The following is a 17451-nucleotide window of genomic DNA, read 5'->3' on the forward strand; positions in this document are numbered from 1 at the left end:
ATAGACACCGGAGGGGGTTAGGGTTACGCAGAGTCGGTTACAAGAAAGAAGATCTACATATCCATATTGCCAAGCTTGCCTTCCACGCCAACGAGAGTCCCATCCGGACACGGGACGAAGTCTTCAATCTTGTATCTTCATAGTCCAACAGTCCGGCCAAAGGATATAGTCCAGCTGTCCGGAGACCCCTAATCCAGGACTCCCTCAACCATCGATGCTCTTTGGTGGAGCTACCAACTGCTTAATCCAGACATTAGGCGATGCTTTGAATTCTGCAGTATTTTCCCCCAAAGATCGAAGTTGAGAAGGGATGAGTTAGTTCGCCTATGGATAGCGCAAGGCTTTGTGAAGAGCAGCTTTGCAACAGAGGACATGGAAGATGTAGCCAAGGGCTACATTCCAGAGTTAATGTCATGATCATTTCTGTAACTAGAAGTAGATGATTCCTCTGAAGAAGAATACTTTACAATTCATGATCTGCTACATGATTTATTAGCCAAGATTGTTGGAAGTGATTGCTTCAGAATTGAGAATACAATGAGCTACAGAGAAGGCTGGAAGGAAGAAGTCCCTCGAGATGTCCGACATCTTTTTGTTCAGAATTATGATGCAGAATTGATTACTGAGAAGATCCTTGGATTGGAAAATTTAGGCACTCTCATCATTGATGTTGTTGAAGAGGATACACCAGTTGAGGAGACACTCATTGAGAGTATATGCAAGGGGCTGCCGAGATTGCAGATAATGTTGGAATTCCCCTTTGCTAACCTTGTCAACTTGAGGCACATGTTCTGCTGGCCAAACATGAAATTCCCTAACTTGGGCAGGCTAATCTTGACCAAACACTACCGTGCTTCACAGTAAGCAATGAATAGTGTTATGAGATATGGCAACTGAGGGACCTAATGCTTCATGGGCTCATGGCTGTCTGGAGATGCATGGCCTTGAAAATGTTAAAGGCAAGGAGGAATCTCTCGAAACCAATATAGCTGCCAAGGAATGGCTCACAGAACTAAGGTTGATATGGGTTGGTGATAATGATACAAGGTGCAGTCCAGAAGTTGAAGTGGAGGTGCTTGAGGGCCTGTGCCCTCCCGTGGGGCTTCAAGAACTTGTAATACGTGGATACAAAGGTTCAAGGTACCCAGATTGGATGGTGGGTAAGCAGAGCGATGGCCTAGCGAGCCTGCGTAATCTTTTCCTCTCAAGATGCAGCCAACTGGGACCTAGATTTGAGGTTTTCCCTCATCTTCATGTGCTCCAGATTTATACCTACAGCTGGGACTCCTTACCAGGCAACATGGAGCACCTCATGTTGCTCAAGGAACTGTATATCGGTAATTGCAAGAATATCCGGTCTCTTCCAACACTGCCCCAGTCTATTGAGGAATTGTGTCTTGGTTCTTGCAACGGTGAGTTCATGCAGTCTTGTAAAATAGGCGAACGTCCAAATCGGAAAAAGATTGAGCACATCCCCAAGAAAGTTGTTGGGTGATCCAGCAAGTAAGAATGTAATCCCTTTTGCTGACTTGTTTTCTCATTTTGTAGGTGTGTACATTGCCTCTGTATATAATTGACGATCTGCTAATAACTCAGCTTATTTTTGTTATTCCATTTGCTACTGGTCGACATTCCAGAAAGGCAGTGAGGAACGTCTGATGGTCAAGCTATCTACTCCCTCTGTAAAGAAATATAAGAGTGTTTAGATCACTAAATAGTGATCTAAACGCTCTTATATTTTTTTACAGAGGAAGTAGTTCAGAGTCACGTCTGACCCTCCTTGGCTGAAGCCCAGCCTCGTGTGGAACTCTGTTTTGCAGATTAAGATTATTATTTCTGTCAAGATGATTCATTCGTTGGGTAGCACTAGGCGCTGAAGCTTGTGCCTACCGCCTATGGAGATTCAGAACTGAAGCCTGAGTGGTGTTGACGCCTCGCCCTTGCAGCGTCGTTGCTTATCAACTTCCAAACGATAAGAATGTTGGGTGGATACCATTTTGAAAGAGGATACATACGTCTTGGATCAAGCGTCGACCATGAAATGATCAAATCGACACAAAGATAACAGGACTTGGCCATCTCTGTCTAGAACTGATTTAAGTGTGAAGAAGAAATTGGCAGTCAGAAGTTTCTCCAGATAGGTGTCACTTGGCAAACAGCAAGAAGTTTCTATGTTGATAAATCTCTATGTAAAACACAGATTCCCAACGACTACAGGTTGCAGTTACACTAACTGAACGGGTACACATCTTCTATTAGAAAACTGCAGCAGGAGAATCAAGCGCTGAAGCCAACAATAATCAAACCAGAATGGCAAAAGAGCACCTGTGGTTCGCATCAAGTTGAAACAAGCAGTTCATATGTCAGAAAGCCTTAGAAATAGATCATGTTAACAAAAATACATCACAGAAATGGAATAACAAAGAGAACTGAATCTCCACAGCATGTAGTCCTCGAACGCTACAGAAACACAACAGCAGTCTTGCATTCCAGGTCCAGCCAAACAACAAGATAAGTTCTAGGCTAGAGCTAGAGATTGAGAACAAGAATATAACCATTCATTTCTACTGTCGGAAACACAAGGTTGCAAGATCTTAAGTTCTAGGTTAATTAGAGCTAGATGTTAGGAACAAGAAAACAACCATTCATGTACAACTAAAGTTCATAAGCGGATAAACACATTCAGAAATAGGGAAATAAGCAGAGAGAAGAACGTAGATATTAAAATATTCATAATAGTTCCAAGAAAACAGTAAAATATCCGTACTTAAGTAGTAGGGTGTTACGCCTGCGTGGCTGCTATAAATGGCCACTTGAACACAAACAGAGTACTAAGTTTACTAAATAGCTAGCTAGCTCCACAAGTCCAGTAATGAGTGCAGTCAAGCACCAACCGCTTTATCACAACTTCATGAAGCTCTGCCCAAATCACTTTCTTCCCTGCTTGTACCATTAATGTAACTCTAGTACCATCAGAAAGATTGACAATTGTGAGGCTCCAATACACAAGACATTTAGTGCCCGTCTGCTAATGACTTCGAGAACAAAGGAACATCGGAAAGATAAGGCAACCTGGAATTCCATGGAAGATCACATATGAAATGCAGCTCCCCAGAATCCATTTCATATGAATATAATTTTTTCAGTGATCGGCATCTCGATATAAATTCTTTGATTATGAATATCACATTGTGTTCTGGGTGAGCTGAGATAACACCGTAAAATTGCCCAGAGCTTGAATAGTCTATTCCAAACAGTCGCAAGTAGCTGATATTGAGCTTGAGGGTCCAACAATTTTCACTACTAGAATCTTCAAGAACCCAGAAAGACAGCTCAAAAGCAGCCTGAAGTGAGATACAATTGTCCCCGTGATACGTAGACATTAGGACCACCAGGAGCATCATGTGAAGTGGGAATAGGAATGATCCTACAAGTTCCCTCCAGGTCGACGACTGCAACTGAACTATTATCAGAACATAAATACAACACTCCGCTCAAATACGCGCCACCTGATAAGTAGAGTTTCTCAAATAGATCATCCAAAACAATTGGATGTGTCCAGACTCCAACTTTGGTAGAGTAAATCCCCACCGCTTCAATGCTATAATCATCCCTCTTATCCGGATTCCAAGCAAGGGCAGGTACCAACTGGAACACATAGAAATGTGAGGAGACGGCCGGGTCAAATCCAAGGCAAGCGCTTCTCTCCAACCAGGACCACTCGATGGCTGGCACTGTTACCCATTTCTCAGTGGCCGGATTGCACACCACGTAATCCAGCGTCTCTGGGTCAGTCGACTTCCGGGCTCGGCGGAGGAGGAGGGGAGGCCGTTGCAGCAATCCAAGATTTGAAGGCTCTCGTATTTGGGCAGGAACGAGAGGGAGGCGTCATGAGGGCACCAGTTTCCAGAGACGCTTTGGTAACCATGAGAAAGATCTGGATGGTCGTCCGTGGCGAGGGTTGTGTAGAAGAAGCCGCAAGGGTCGACCGGGGAAATATTTTGCGGTGGTCGGGGTAGGAGATGAGGTCCCGCCAGCGTGTGGAGACGCACTTGCAGCAGCAGGTGGACTTGTACGGCACGCGGGAGATGACCTCGACAAGGAGGTCTTCGGGGAGCTTGATCGTCGGACCGGTCATGACTCATGAGGGTCGTCTCCATGGATCCCGTCGCCATCTCCGGGGAAGCAACGAGCGGCCAATCTGCAGATCGGGGCGGAGGAGGAGAAGTTAGGGACTCATCCAAGCGGCGAGGGGAGCGTGATGGAAGAGAGGACCTACCAGATGCGAGACGCGCGAACTGCAAAGGGAGGAGCGGCCAGAGCGCCGCCGCTGGGTGCTCCCATCCGCGCCGGCCGGTGAGGGTTTGGTTTGGCTTGGCTGGGACGTGGATTTTTAGAACACTTGCACCCAGACCCTGCTATCCTAGCTCTCCAATATCGCTTTAAGATCCGTGTGACGCAATTAATTTTTTATATGAGATTTTCTCTTTTTTGTTTCTCCCACGTAGAACATATCTTGAAATTCAAACCTATGCAGCGTGCCAAAACTTTCTAGCTAGAATTTAGGATAAATCTTTCAGTTTTTTTGTCAAATATAAATAGACAAAAAATTCTGAAAGATTTATCCTAGATTCTACTTAGAAAGCTTTGCCACACTGCATAGGTTTGAACTTCAAGATATGTTCTACGTGGGAGAAACAAAAAAGAGAAATGTATTTGCATGGATCTTAAAGCAGAAAATGGATGGCTAGATAGAGAGGGCCTGGGTGCATATGCTCTAATATATATTTTCGGGCTTGGCTGCAGAGCGAGAGAGATGGACGGATACTGCAGAAGTGGAACCAAAAGCCAGTTATGTCGTGTTTTTCCTGGGCTTAGTGAGTCTAAACACTCAGTGAAGGACATTTTGATTCTCTCAAAACGATGATCTTTGAAATACATTTTGATTCTCTCAAAAAGAGCACTTCGCTATCAGTGAGCACTTTTGAAGGGGCAAAATGCATCCAAACAACACTTACAATCTAAACCCGATCTTTTCTTGTAGCCTATGTTGCCGTGTGCTCCCAAGAGTAACGCGACACATGTAGGCATCGCCACCCGTCGGTGCCAAGGTGCAAAGTTTTTGTTCGCCCCTCTCCCCCCACACCCCATCAAATCTAAGTATATTGCTACCCAAGGATCAATGTTGATGCCTCCCTCAATAAGCTCGTGGTTTCCCCTGATCTGGAAGAGGGCTCCCACTTAAGATAACAGACCTATAATTTGCCGATGGAGCTAAAGCACCTCATCGGCAAGGTTTGAGGAGAAGCTACGGCTCCAACGATGCCAGTAGATTGTTGGTGTCTCCGACCGTACCATCGAATCATATGGTCGACGGGCGACCAATCTTCTTCATCTCGGTCAAGATGTCAAAAGGGCGACAACACAACGTCAGTTTTGGAGTCCATGGTGTGCAAGTGGTCCGGAGTAGCCCCCAACTATGTCGTGATTATTTCTATGGGGTAGTTGTTTATTATTTGTCATATAGGGGCGTCTTTGTAAATGCAAGGACTAGCATGTAATTGTTTTTTTTCATTTGGGGCATATGTAAGTTGTACTACCACACCGCACCGAGTCCTCCGGAACCCTTCCACCATAAAAAAGTTATATGTCATCTATAGATTTCTAGAGCGAACCAAATATTTTGTTTGGGTATGTCTAGAATTCAGTTGACTAAGACTCAACCAAATCCAGCCAACTAAGGTTTGTGGTGCTACAACAAGTAGCACGGGTGGATGTTGCAAACTGATGGGATGACATGTTGCAAACAGCAATGATAGACACTGCAAGACTTGCCACGAGCAATGACGATGGCTGTTGCGAGGACTCAACCAAATCCAGCCAACTGAGGTTGTGGTGCTACAAGCGGCACGGGTGGATGCTGCAAAATGATGGGATGACATATTGCAAACAGCGATGGCAGACGCTGCAAGACTTATTGCGAGCAATGACGATGGGTGTTGTGAGGACTCAACCAAATCCAGCCAACTAAGGTTGTGGTGCTACAAGCATCATGGGGTGGATAGCACGGCTGGATGCTGCAAACTGATGGGATGACATGTTGCAAACAGCGATGGCAGACGCTGCAAGAATTGCCGCGAGCAATGGCGATGGGTGCTGCGACCGGTGTGATTACATTCTGCAAGCGGCAATTGCGGACCTGCGACTAGTGGGACGACATGCTATAAGCGACGAGGGTGGACGTTGGACGGGTGAGATGATATGCTGCAACCGGCAACTACGAGCGGTGGGACGATGTGTTGCGAGGGCCGTTGGATGATGCTCCGTCTAGCACTAACCTCCACGCAAAAGATCCAACAGCTACACAGTCAACTGAGACTTGGTTCGGTTGAGTTTTAGCAATATCGTTTTTCTTTTCTTTTGATTATTGCCTTCTACAGTAAAATACTTGTAGTGTCTAGCATTGATTTGGGATAAATAACACAAAAGCACAGCAGACACGAAAGCATAGCAGCCCAACATAGTATTGATGAAATCGACACAAAGATAACAAGCAGTGTTCAAAACTGGAATTGGCAACTTGGCCGTGATGTAACTGATTCAAGTGAGCTGACCAGATTGCCCTCCATTGTCCAGTCTAAACTTTCTCCAAATGGATATAACTTGGATCCCAGAAAATTTCTACGTTCATAATTTTACAACTAATCTATTAGAACTTGCAACTGGAGAACCACGCTCTGAGGCCAGTGATGGTGACACGAAGATAATCAAACCGGAAAGAGGCGAAAAAGCACTTGCATTGAAACAACAGTTTATATATAGGATTCCTCTTCTGTACTTTTGGGAGTATGTACTTTCATCCTCAATATACCTCATATACGCATTAATTATACCTCTTTATTATTCTCAATATACTTCATTAAATATTCTAAGATACCCCAATATGAGTTTAGTTGAAAAAATATTATCAGCGACGTATTTTTTGTAATATACCTTTTCACGTACAAACACATCAGTATATACGTAAATATTTAAAAATACATAGACTCACATGAATTTTTTCATGAAACTCATTTTGGGGTATCTAATAATTACTAATGAAGTATATTAAAAATATTAAAAAGGTATAAAAGATTCATCTATGTGGTATATGAGGAGCAGGAGCACACAACCATTTTTCTATATATATATTCTTCACCCAAGGTAATTTTATGATTATTTCATAATTAAATTATGTTTCGAATTCAAATAGTTACATTCCTATTGATTCACTATATAAAATTTGACGTAAGAAAAATAAAAATATAGGTCATAAGACAAGAAAATATGCAGTTTATGTGTATTTTAGACTATGTTTTTACGTTTGGAATTTTACATAACATAAAATATTTTTTACGGCGATTATATATTTTCTTACAGTCCATTTTTGCATCGGAAATAAGACAAAACTTACGGAACGTAAAATTACGGTGCATTGATGGTAAAATAGAGGGGGGTGAAGAATAACTATTCCTCATCCAGGGTGACGAATAGCGCGACTATCACACTTTCAGCAGAAGATGAAAATACAACACATAAATTTAATAACAAAGAGAATTGAATCTCCATGGCAAGTACTCCTCGAATGCTCTAGAAATGCAACAACAGTCTTTGCCATTTCAGGTCCACCGAAACACACTAGTAGAAAAAGGGCCTTTAGTCCCGGTTCAAGGCCCTCCACGTGGCCGCTGCTTGGAGGTCCACCTTTAGTCCCGGTTGGTAACACCAACAGGTACTAAAGGAAATTTTATGAATTTTTTTTGAATTTTTTTTTGAATTTTTTTTAATTTCAAATTTCTGAATTATTTTAACCTCTAATCTCTAATCACCCCTTGTCACTGCTCAATTTAACCTTTAATCTCTAATCACCCCTCATCATTCCAAATCATCTAACTTCCCGAACAGTCACCCATCCTCTCACTACTCCAGCCTGAGCACGCTTAACTTCCGGGTTCTATTCTCCCTCGTTTCCAAGTCTGCACTTGTTGTTTTCCTGACAATAGTAAGATGTCAATCCTATTAACCCTCAGGAATTTAGTTTGAGCATGAAGTCACACATTTCACTGTTTGAGTTTGAAACTATTGTTCTAAAAATCAATAATTATTTAGTAACACTAATATTTCTTGAATAGGTAGTTTGACCACAGTTTGACCATAGTTGACCAAAATTCAAAAAAACTAAAATAATTATTTGGTAACACTAATATTCTTGAATAATTATTTAGTAACACTAATACTTCTTGAATAAGTAGTTTGACCATAGTTTGACCAGATTTAACAAAAATTCAAAAAAAACTGAAATTTGAGCATAACTTTTTTCCTTTTAGAATTTGAGGATTCTAAAAAATTGCAAACAGGCCGTAGGCGGTCTCCATCGGATGCGGATTTTCGTTCCGAACATTTTGATATATTATACGTTTTTCCCGACATCGTATGCAAAAGTTATAGCCGTTTTATATTTTCCCTACATTTTTTACAAAACATGTCCAAATTTAAGTTTTTAAATTTTCCTAACTAGTAGATGTAGTAATATAACTACCTCTCGAAGGATTTTATTTTTTGAAGTTTTTATCATTTTCTTTTGATTTTTTCAAAACAAAAAAGGCGATCCACCTGGGGGGTAGAGTTTGAAAATGGGACCTTTAGTCCCGGTTTGAGACACAAACCGGGACTAAATCGCACCCTTTAGTCCCGGTTTGTGTCTCAAACCGGGACTAAATCGCACCCTTTAGTCCCGGTTTGTGTCTCAAACCGGGACTAAAGGTCTAATCTTTAGTCCCGGTTTGAGACACAAACTGGGACTAAAGGGCATCGCACCCTTTAGTCTCGGTTCGTGTCTCAAACCGGGACTAAAGGGCTCAGGTGAACCGGGACTAATGCCTTAGCCGCACAAACCGGGACCAATGCTCACATTAGTCCCGGTTTGTGACTGAACCGAGACTAATGTGAATATTGCCCCGTGACCAGAGCCCTGTTTTCTACTAGTGACAGCAAGATAAGTTACAAGCTATATAAGAGATTAAAAAGAAGAGTATAACAATTCATGTACTATCTGAAACACATGCTGGTATACCATCAAATTATTCACAAATAGAGAATATATAATCCAGATATGAAAATATTCATAATAGTTCCAACAAGACAGTCACAATTCAATGATTAAGTATAAAACTACACAAATAGACGCAGAGTACTAAGTTAACTAAATAGCTCAGAGCATAAAATCAGGTACTTGACTTCACTCAAGCACCAACAGCTTCTCACAACTTACCCAGATTACTGTTGTAGACATCAAACTCCATAATCATCATCAGAAAGGTGGACAACTGTGAGGTCCAATATACAAAAAGACCATTATGCCCATCTACCAACGACTCCGAGTACAAAGGGGCATATGGAAGATAAGGGTATCTGGAAGTCCATCCAAGGTCACATATGAAACACAGCTCATTAGAATCAATTTCAGATGAAAATATTTTCCCCCGTGTTCGGCGGTATCCCGATGTATATTATATGGTTATGAATATCACATTGTCTTCTAGGTGAGCTGAGATAACACCATAATAATCCTTGGAGCTTGAACCGAACAGTTGCAAGTAGCTCACATTGTGCTTCATGGTCCAATAATCTTTACTACCATAATTTTGAAGGGCCCAGATTGATGCTTCAGCAGCACCATAATATATGACGTACAATTGTTGTCGTGATACATAAACATAAGGACCACAATGAGCATCATGTAAAGTAGGAGAAGGAATGAAACGACAGTTTCCCTCCACATCGACAGCTGCAACCAAATTATTATAAGAACATAAGTACAACAACCTGCTAAGAAATGTGCCACCGGAAAAATTGTATATCTCAATTGGATCGTTCCATTCAATTTGATGTGTCCAACCTCCAGCTTTGGATGAGTAGATCCCTACCTCTTCGATGTTATAATCAAACTTCAATTTTACATTGAAAGCCATGGCAGGTACAAAGTCGAACATAAGGAAATAGAAGACGGCTGGGTCAAATCCTAGGCGAACATACGACGACGAGGACCATTCATTGGCAGGGACGATTACCCATTTCTCGGCAGCAAAGAAGGGGCGGTCACCCCTCGATTCCGATGATTTGGAAGAGGTTCATCCTCATCGACATTGGAGGAGAAGCTATGTTGCTCGTTGAAGCTTCCGTCCTCCCTCGGATGATTAGGGAACGACAACCCATTGTCGGGCTTCGACGCTTTGCCGTTAATTCTTCTAGTTGAAGGGCGGCCTTATGGAGTTCATTTGCCATGGCTCTTTCTCATCCCATCGACCTGGTTGTGGCAGTTCGGCTTTGGTTTGGACTCCAGCCGTCCCAAACAGTTTCATCCCTAGCAACGGTGGGAGTGGGATCACATGTTTTTCTTTTCTTTTTCTTTTTTGAGGACAGAGTAGGAGAAACTACTCCGAAGGAGCATTAAACTCGGACAACATCAACGATCGGAGGCCCTGTGGGACGTCTGCAATCATCAGTTTGTCACCCATGCTCCTGTTCAACGTCGCCAAACCATGCGCCAGTTTGTTGATCTTCCTGATCCCGTATTGGACGTTGCATGCAGCAAAACCCTTCATCGCATCTTTCATATCCATGATTAGGCCATAGCAGGCAGTCCTGGACGGTTTCTGGGGGGTTAGCTCTGCTATGATGTTTTGGTTGTCCATCTCTAGCACCACCTCACCATTAAAGTATCTACTCATTGTCTGTAGGCCGACAAGGGCCGCACGCGCCTCGACTTCCTCCACACTGCTGCAGAGCGGGAGCTTTTTGCAGACAGATAAAAAACCAGGCATCTGTGGTCCCGGGCAACCACCCCCGCCGCACTCTCCCCTGTATCAGCACAGAAAGCTGCGTCGGAGTTAATTTTAGTCGTTCCCCGAGCCGGCGGCGCTCTCCACTTGTCCTCTTGGGTGGCGGGAAGCAGCCGGTTCTTTCTCTCTCCCTCATCCAAATCGGTGCGTCCTTTCTGCCTGTCATTAGTCTCCTCTGAACTATACAGATCTTCCACATACTGCTTTAAGAACTGCATTGAAGCCCGCATAGATTCTCTCCCATTATTACGCATGCAGTCCTCTCTGAGGTGCCAGCATCGCCACAAGAGTAGCAGCAGTTTGGCGCGCATCTCCTCGTTTTCAGTGTCCAGTGCAACTTGCAGCCAATCATCACCGGTGAATCTCAGCTTGTTCTCCGCAGTTAGTCTCCAAACTTCTCTCATAGCTGCTTTTAGTGCATACAATAACCGCATGGTGTTCATCCTCGACACCATTGCCACATAAGCTGCAAGTGGCATCAACTTCCAATGTTCTCCTCCATTTGTTCTTCTTGGTGGCCAGGGTATTAGTTGCAACTCTCCAAGCAAAGATGCGGATCTTCCCGGGGACTTTTGTTTTCCAAATTAGGTCCCAGATGTTGTGATCATTTGGGTCCCTAGAAGAGTTCGACGGGGTATTCGACACTTGCTCAGGGTTAGAAGCCGCAAGTCTATATGCGCTCTTGACTGAGAAAAGGCCATTCTTCTCATAATGCCAAGCAATGCAGTCGCCCACCTCCGAAGAGGGAATATTGAGCTTGCATGTCTCATCAGCATCAAAGGGATATAAGATTTGTCGGATGAGGGGTTCATTCCATTCCTTTCTATCGGGCAACATAAGTTGGTTCACCCAACGAATCCGGGAGCGCCTAATGAAGGCAGTCGTCATAAGGCCCTCTTTCCTTGGGATCCATTGATCTCTCTGAATTTGAATGCTTTTTCCATCCCCCACCCGCCATATTAGGCCTTTTTTCAACAGCTCCAGACCGAACTCAATGGCTCTCCATACCGGGGACGCATCATTTGCAAACACTGTGTCCAAAAGGTTCCCATTTGGGTAGTACTTTGACTTAAGAACTCTTCACAGGCTATCCGGATTTTGTATGAGCCACCATCCCTGCTTGGCCAGAAGTGCTTGGTTAAACAAGTGCATGTCTCTAAAACCAATACCTCCCGCCCTCTTTGGCTTGATCATGCGATCCCACGCCATCCAATGTACCTTCCTATGCCCCTCGTCATCCCCCCACCAAAAGTTTTGAATCATTTTCTCATATTTGTCACAGAAGCCTTTGGATAGCATAAAGACACTCATGATGAAAGTTGGGAGGGCCTGAACAAGCGATTTCACATGAACTTCTTTTGTTGCAAATGACATAAACTTCTCTGACCAGTCACTACATCTCTTACCAAATCTGTCCATAATTGGTTGGAACTGCTCATCTTTCATTCTCCCCTCGGGAGTAGGCAGTCCAAGATACTTACTTTCAAAGGTTTTAGCGACCACCCCTAGGATATGTTTAATTTCCTCTCTTATTTCCGCATGGCAAACCTCACTAAACAAGAGGGACCATTTGTTCTGGCTAAGTAGTTGTCCCGTACATTTCTGGAAAGTATCCAACGCGTGCTTGATCACCTTAGCTTTTTCTGGCACCGCCTTAAAGAAAATCAAATTGTCATCTGCAAAAAGAAGATTTGATATACCCGGGCTATTTCTGGCAATCTTGATCGGTCTAAGGTTTTTCACGGCCAGCTCCTTCTTCAACAATAGCACCAAACCGTTAGCCACAAAGAGGAAGAGATAAGGGCTTAACAGTTCCCCTTGACGTAAGCCACGGGAGGGGAGGAAGGGTTCCAACAGATCGCCATTACACTTGATCGAATACCTCACTGACTTGACACATTGCATCACCCAATTGGTCCATATGTTGTTGAACCCAACTTTCTGGAGCACACCTTCAATAAAAACCCAGCTCACCCTGTCATACGCCTTGGCAAGGTCCAACTTGTAAGCGCAATAATTGTCCTTCTCCTTCTTACAGTGCTGGATCTTATGGAAGCATTCAAAAGCGATGATGGCGTTATCCGTAATCATTTTGCTCGGGATGAACGCGCTCTGGGTCTCTGAGATGATCCCATCCAGAATAGGGCGCAACCGATTGACGAGACACTTAGAGATCACCTTGTAGATGATGTTGCATAAGTTGATCGGTCTATAGTCTTTGAGAGACTGAGGGTCTTTTCCTTTTGGGATTAGCATGATCACCGTATCGTTTATTCCTTCTGACATGACACCATCCACAAACAAAGCCCTCACACTTCTGATCACATCTTCTTTAATGTCTCCCCAGTTTCTTTGAAAGAAGCGTGTCAGGAAACCGTCGGGCCCCGGGGCCTTAAGGGGGCCGATCTGAAATAAAGCATCGTTGATTTCCTCGTCAGTGAACGGCTTAACTAAATCTTTATTCATGTCCATAGTAACACGGGTAGTTACCAGCTCTAGGATATCGTTGGGATTGGTGTTCTCCTCGTTGGTGTACAGGTTCCTGAAGAAGGCGTTTGTTAACGCATGCAGACCAACGGTATCCTACACCCAGTTCCCACTAGCATCACACAATTTTTGGATGGCATTTTTCTTCTGCCGCCAAGTCGCTTTCCGCTGGAACCACTTTGTGTTCCTGTCCCCTTCATGGAGGTACGTCGCTCTAGACCTCTGTCTCCACATGAGCTCCTCCCTTAGAAGCATTTCATCTAAATCCTTGGCTAGTTTTGTTGCTTCCCTCTCGAGAGCGACCGTGGGTGTGGAACACAAAATTCTGTGGAGCCTCTTCCTGATCTCAGATGTTTTCCTTGTAATCGAACCAAAGTCACGCTTGGCCCGCTTCGTTAGCTCGATCTGCATGCTCTTCAACTTAGCTCCAAGCATGTGCATGTTCTCTTCTAGGCCACTTCTGCTCCACGACTCTGTGATTGTTGGCTGAAGGGAGTCCACCCTCTCCCACATCTGCTCATATCTGAAACATCCCTGTTTACCTTCAGACACAGGCCTCCACTCTTTTATACTTCCCATCCGTAGCAAGATTAGAAGGTGGTTAGATCAAGATGAGAAGATGTGCTCCACCGAGGCATTAATAAACAGATCCAACCACGCCGGAGAGGCCACAAATCTGTCTAGTCTCGCACGAACATTATGGCTTCCTTGATGCTTATTGTTGTAAGTCCACCCGGGCCCTTTGAATCCCAAATCAAAAGGGTTGCAGTCCGACAGAACCTCTCTAAAATTCTCCATATATCTCTCAGATCTATTAGCAGCCGAGAAGTGTTCAGACTGCCACATGGTCTTGTTAAAGTCACCTACCATCAGCCAAGGCAGGTTACTACTGTCCTTTATTCTTCTCAACATCGTCCACATGTGATGACGCTCTTGGCCTTTGGGTTCACCATATACAAAGGTTCCTCTCCGTTAAGAGCTGTGTGGGTTTAGACGGATCAACACATCGATATACCTCGTCCCCACGGCAATTTTCTTTATTTCCACAGACTCATCATAAAAGAGAGCAATGCCGGCACCTTTTCCAGTGCCGTGTTGCGTGATACAGTGGCGGAGGCCCAGCCTCCACTTCAGGTTCGAAACATACTTATTGTTCTGTCGAGTTTCATTCAAGAAGCCGAGCTTGGGCTTGTATGTGTGCACCAGACACACTAGTTCTTGAACTGTTCGAGGTTACCCGAGGCCTCGACAGTTTTGGCTCATGATCGTCATGGCTCCTGGTGGGCGCCGTCATTGGCACCCACCAGGACGCCGGGAGCCCCTAGCCCGGTCGCTTCCTTGCTTTCCACCATGCCCTCATACACCGTCCCAGCGGCACAGACCTTCTTGCTCTTATCCGGTCCACCCTCCATCTCAGTAGCAGCTGCAAGTTCCACCTCCAACTTATCCCTACCCCCTCTCTTCCCCGGGATCGAAGACGCCTGCCCCACCCTTTTCTTTGACCTGATATCCTTCAACACTTTGCGGTTGAACAGACCCTCCACCGACCAAACCATCTCATGCCTTGTGGTGCGCGTGCCCAGCTCAAAGCCAGGCGGATACAGCAACTCCTCCTCTACCTCGCCAGATCCAGCCACAACTTTCCTGTCATCGCTTGCAGTCATCACCTCAGGGCCCTGCACAGCAACCTCCACCCCTTGGGCCTGAGCCATCCCGAGAACAAGGTTGACCATAGGTGTGTTTCTCTCAGCAAGGCTAGGAGCAGCCTCCACTACGGCAGCCATAGTGTCGCCATGGGCGAGTCCCGGGTCTATCACTTGGACCGGAGGGGCCAGGCTCAGAGCCAGTTTGATGCCCCCTTCCTCCGCTGGGACGCCCTCGGTGCCCGATTGCATGACCTCACTTTGGATCCCCCCCCCCTTAGACTTTGGCAGCATGGTCGATCTCGGAGGAGTCTGGGCTCCGGCCGAGCCACCATCATCGGAGACCTTGAGTGCACTAACAGCCGCAATGGTAGCCTGCACTTGTGGGTTCAGCAGCACCTCTTCAGGGATCTTCTCACGGGCCGTCCTGTTCTGGTGTGAGCTTCTCTTCCTCTGAACTTCTCTCCCAAAACTCAGGAGGCGGTGGGCGCTGTTCGCCACCGGAGCCACATGGCCCCCTCTACTGTTGCTTTTCTTATAAGGGGAGGCTCGCATTGTTGCCATGAACCTCATCTCATGGAGGTCCTCCGGCAACTTAGAGTCGCGTTGGCCATGCCCAAGATAACCACAGTACCCACAGAATCGAGGCACTCTCTCATACTTAACCTCTAGGGTAAACACCTTATCACTAGGAATATCTCTAGATTTTTATCCTATCTCTAAGGGGTTCATCTACATCATGATTAATGTGAATCTTAATGAAATCCCCCCATAGCTTACCCCTAGTATCAGTGTAGACCTCCAGCACCTCTCCCAGCTTATCACCGAGCTTCCACGCGGCACCTTCATCTAACATGATCGGAGGTATGTCATGGACTCGCACCCAGATCGGCATGTGTGCAACCTCCACCTCGCCCGGGGGGCGCCTCCATCAACAGAGACCATGAGGAAAGCATCCCCCTGATGAGTCCATGGGCCGTTGTCGAGGATGAAGCGACGATCGCCCTCGCGCTCGAACTCGATGAGGAAGTGATTGTTCTTCAGGGGCTTGTAATCCATGCCCCCCCCCCCCCCGAAGACCCCACTTGCCCTTGAGCTCTCCAAAGAGCCCTTCGTTGCTGAATGGCAGGGGCGAGAAGAAGAGACCCACGGCAACCCAATGGAATCTCATGGCTACGCGCTCCTTCGACAGGTCCAGCTCCACCACATCCTCGCCTCGGCGGTCGAAGTGCGTCGGGAACCTTGGCGCAACAATGTCGCCCCCCGCTCCGAGCCTCTTCATGGACTCCCTGCCTCCCTAGGAGCGGGAGGAGTCGCCTCGGAGCATCCTTCCCGCCTGGTTCATGCCTCCAGCGAGGCCAGCGCCTGACTCCGCTTCCATCAGGGCCTTGTCCTTGCGGGATTCCCTGTTCGCCATTGCAAGTTGTTGGGCGCACTCGATCAGAATGCAAACGGGGAGGGGATCAGTAGGGTTTGTGATAGCCTCTATGTTATATCCACTCTTTATATACTCCTTCCCCGATCTGAACTCAGCGATACTGCAGGATTCGCTGATGATACCTTGCCTTTTGACTGGTACCTTTCCTCGTCTACTGATTCTGGTAATCCTCCAATCTTATCAGGAGGATCTGTGTCCTTTGCATCAGGAGGAGTTGGGTTCACCACACCCGTAATATTTCCTCCTAGACCGCGGCCCAGATCTCTACGCATGGTATGAAGTCTTCCCCTGATTCTCCCCATGGCTATACCATCAATGGCCTGAGCTTTTATCGCGATCCCAGATCGGTTTTCTCCGCTCTTCTTCCTTTCCATGGCGATTTCCTTCACCGCTTTCCTTGTCCGGAGCCATGCCTCCCGCAGGCCCAGCGAGTCCGCGATCAGCGTCGGACCCCTTTCTCCATCAGACACTCGTGGATCTCGACCTGTCCGCCGGCGGGCCGGCCACTCGGATGGGTGGGCGTCGCCCCCCCCCCCCCCCCCCCCCCCGGTCGCCCCGACAGACTCTCCGTAATTTTCGCTCCTCATAGTCGGGCTACCTAAACTCTTCGCATGCGTAAGCTCGTGGATGGGGATCACATGTTTTTCGAAAACGAAATCAGGGACAAAGTTACTTATGATTTTATTTTCTTGATTCCTTCTGCCTTCTGTGAGATATAACGAAATGTCTTCATGCATGACATGAACTGCACGATCTACAGACGACACCTTCCTTCCCAACAGCGCTAGGCAACCGCTTTAAAAAAATAATTGCCTGAAGCATGCATGCTCGCTGTAGGTGCTGCCACGTTGGATCGTGCAGGCTTCGGGCACAAATGTGTGGTGTGTATAGCAACGCTGGAGCTATAATGTCAAGGAACATCCTATCGTTGAAAAAAATGTAACAGCGGTGCAACTCTTAACTCCATGATCACCCTCATAATACTACTGTACAGTCTGTTTAG

At 45.8% G+C, this 17451-nt stretch overlaps 2 pseudogenes; one reads left to right on the plus strand and one right to left on the minus strand.

Moving 5' to 3' along the window:
* Positions 1-1495, plus strand: part of LOC123057167 (putative disease resistance RPP13-like protein 1) — a 55248-nt pseudogene extending 53753 nt beyond the window's left edge.
* A 1297-nt stretch (positions 1496-2792) lies between these two features.
* On the minus strand, positions 2793-4188 carry LOC123059166 (F-box protein At5g07610-like; annotated as a pseudogene).
* Positions 4189-17451: the final 13263 nt, after the last annotated feature.

The sequence above is a fragment of the Triticum aestivum genome, chromosome 3A (assembly GCF_018294505.1).
Source record: "Triticum aestivum cultivar Chinese Spring chromosome 3A, IWGSC CS RefSeq v2.1, whole genome shotgun sequence".
In the NCBI taxonomy this organism is placed as follows: Eukaryota; Viridiplantae; Streptophyta; class Magnoliopsida; order Poales; family Poaceae; genus Triticum; species Triticum aestivum.